General features: G+C 38.2%; 1 pseudogene; it reads left to right on the top strand.

Annotated features, from left to right (window-relative positions):
- Positions 1-1,294: 1,294 nt before the first annotated feature.
- LOC147828362 (olfactory receptor 7A5-like) lies at positions 1,295-2,223 on the top strand (annotated as a pseudogene).
- The last annotated feature ends 1,113 nt before the right edge of the window (positions 2,224-3,336 follow it).

The raw sequence follows: 3,336 nt of genomic DNA, 5'->3' as shown, positions 1-3,336 counted from the left end.
TTTCAGAGTGCTGTATCAAGAAGAGGTCTTTGATTTCTTTCCTTAGGTTGATTCCTAGGTATTTCAATTTTTTGGATGCTGTTGTGAAAGGAATTGTTTGCCCCATTTCTCTCTCTGTGTGTTGTTCGTGTAGAGGAAAGCTATTGATTTTTGTGTGTTGACCTTGCATCCACCTACTTTACTGAATTTGTTATTAAGTGTAGAAGCCTTTTAGTTGAGTTCTTGGGGTCTTCTATATAGAGTATCATGTCATCTGAAAATAATGACAATATGTCTTGTTCATTTCCTATCTTTATTCTTTTTATTTCTTTCTCTTGTCTAATTGCTGTGGCTAATGTTTTCAAGACTATATTGAACAGGAGTGGTGATAGTGGATATGCTTGTCTTGTTCCTGGTTTTTGCCACAGTGGCTTTTTGATGGTCTTGAAAGTCTTAAAACAACCACCCACAGCAGACCTTTGCACTGGCTATTCCCTCTGCCAAGTGAAATTTCTGCAGAGAACCTCCTGGATTGTGCCGTATCTTCTTGAAGTCTCTGTTCAAATGTCACTGTCTCTGCTGATCTTGCCTGGACACCGAGAACAAATAGCACCCCCAGGATCTGGGAGTGGAGTCAGTGATAGAGAGCCTACTTAGCATGAATATGGTCCTGGGTTCCATGCCCAGCATAAAACACACACACACACACACACACACACACACACTATCCTATCTATTCTGTCCCTCAAATCTTTCATTTTCTTTATGGCATCTTGAGCATGCTACATGATCATCTCTGTTTTTAAACAGAGGTATAATTATTGAGCCATCATTGATATTTAAAGGGTCACACACATTTGATATGTTGAATTCTGTGAGTGTATGCATATGCAACTATATATGACAACCTTACCACAAAATGGTAGTGATATATGATGTTCTTATTTGCATATATTCCTTGTCAGCAAACCAGGATGTAGGAAATTTTATTTTTCAGCTGTTGATACTCATTACCAAGACAGTACATAGAACAGGGTCATCACTCAATATATATCCCTTAATTGTAAGAAATAATTTCTTAGGAAAACTGTCAAAGACATAATTTTCCATGGAGAAGGCTCAGAGTAGGACAGAAATTTAAAATCAGGAATGCCACTAGGGATTCCCTAAGGGGACCAGATTCATAAAAAAAATATACAAATGAATTTATAGACTGGAAAATATAAATTTGAGCATTTCAACAATATTAGTAATACCCATTTATATGAATGGTACTCATATTATTTTTCTTTTTCCTGGTAGTTGTATCCACCACATGGAACTAGGGAACAACACCAGAATTTCAGAATTTCTTCTTTGGGATTTTCAGAGGACTCAGAACTGCAGGCACTCATATATGGACTTTTCCTTTCCATATACCTGATCACACTGCTTAGGAACATGCTCATCATCCTGCCCATATTCTCCAGCTCCCACCTGCACACTCCCATGTACCTTTTCCTCTCCAGCCTGTCCTTTTCAGACATCTCTTTCACCTCCACCAGTGTGCCCAAGATGCTGGTGAACATTCAGACACAGAGCAAAGTCATTACCTACACAGGTTGCATTACCCAGATATATTTTTTCATGCTCTTTGCAGAATTCAACAGTTTCCTCCTGGCTGTGATGGCCTATGACAGGTTTGTAGCTATCTGGCATCCCCTGCACTACATGGTCATCATGAACCCCTGGCTCTGTGGCTTGCTTATTCTGGGGTCCTGGATCATGAGTGTTGTGCACGCCTTGTTCCAAAGCTTCATGGCTTTGCAGCTGTCTTTCTGTACTGACTTAGAAATCCCTCACTTCTTCTGTGAACTCAATCAAATGGTCCAAATTGCCTGTTCTGAAAACTTTCTTAATGACTTTGTGATGTATTTTGTACCTGTGCTATTGGCTACTGGTTCCCTCACTGGCATCCTTTACTCTTACTCTAAGACAGTTTCCACCACACATGGAATGTCATCAGCTCAAGGGAGAAATAAAGCCTTTTCCACCTGTGCATCTCACCTCTGAGTTGTCTCCTTATTTTATGGCACAGGCCTAGGAGTTTACATCAGTTCTGCCACCGCCCATAGCTCACACTCAAGTGCAATAGCTTCAGTGATATACACAGTGGTCATGTCCATGCTGAACCCCTTCATCTACAGTCTGAGGAATAAAGATGTAAAGAGAGCGCTGATAAGACTCTTTGGAATGAGACTATAACAGAACCCATCACCTCAGGGCTGATGTGGCGCCTGTGACTGCAGGGACCCAAACCTTGGAAACTGAAGTTTTGATTCTTTGATCAGATTATGAATGTAAACTCATTCTTTCTGTGTTTTTCTTGAAATTTCCATTACTGTGATTTCAATCTTTGTAAAAAATGTAAACAATTCAATTTTAATTATTTTATGACTGTATATCAATTGTGCAGCAGAGTGCACTTCATTTTGGGGTGTTTGTACATGCATTAGAATGGTTTGTTCTTCATTTCTGGTTCCTGTTGCTCTACTTACCCTAGTTCCTCTCTCTTCCCACAGATTCCTTTCCTATTTAATAGTCTCCTTTCTACTTTCGTATCATCTTTTTCTTTTTAAAGTTCCATGTAGAAGAGATAAACTTGCAATAATCTTCTTTTTGAGTCTGGCTTATTTTGCTTAACATGATTGTCTCCAGTTCCACCCATTTTTTCCTGCAAATGACATTATTTCATTTTTTTATGTCTGTCTGTCTGTCTCTCTCTCTCTCTCTCTCTCTCTCTCTCTATATATATATATATGTATACATATATATATGTATATATGTATATATGTATATAGTGTGTGTGTGTGGAACCTGGCCTGATTCCATAGCTTGGCTACTATGAGTTGCACCACAACAAACGTGGTTATACAGGTATCTCTATAGTATAATAACTTTCATTCCTTTGATTATATACTGAGGATTGTTACAGTTGGTTCATACGGCAGCTGTATTTTACTTTTTCTGGAACCTCTATACTGATTTCTTTTTTTTAAATTTTATTTTATTGGTACATTTTAGGTATTCATTATAATGACATTCATCATTGGAAATTTGCACCTTTACGTAATCGCTCTTGGTTCTTATTTTTTTCCCTTCCACTGCCCTCCCTTCAACCACACCATACCTCCCTATTTACAAAGACTTTGTTTCCATTTTTTCATTTTCTCATATGAAGTCCATTTCCTTCTTTCTTTTCTGCTACCCCTCCTATTTCCCCTTCCCCTTTGCCCCTTTTCTTCCTATTTCACATTATTATATGTCTTAGACCTTATTTACACTTTCAGTTTCTCACACTAGAGAAATTATTCAGTA

This window comes from Heterocephalus glaber, unplaced genomic scaffold (assembly GCF_053883595.1).
Source record: "Heterocephalus glaber isolate CG9 unplaced genomic scaffold, H.glaber_assembly_v1.0 deba00001126, whole genome shotgun sequence".
Lineage (NCBI taxonomy): Eukaryota > Metazoa > Chordata > Mammalia > Rodentia > Bathyergidae > Heterocephalus > Heterocephalus glaber.
This window is presented reverse-complemented; position numbering and strand designations above follow the sequence as displayed.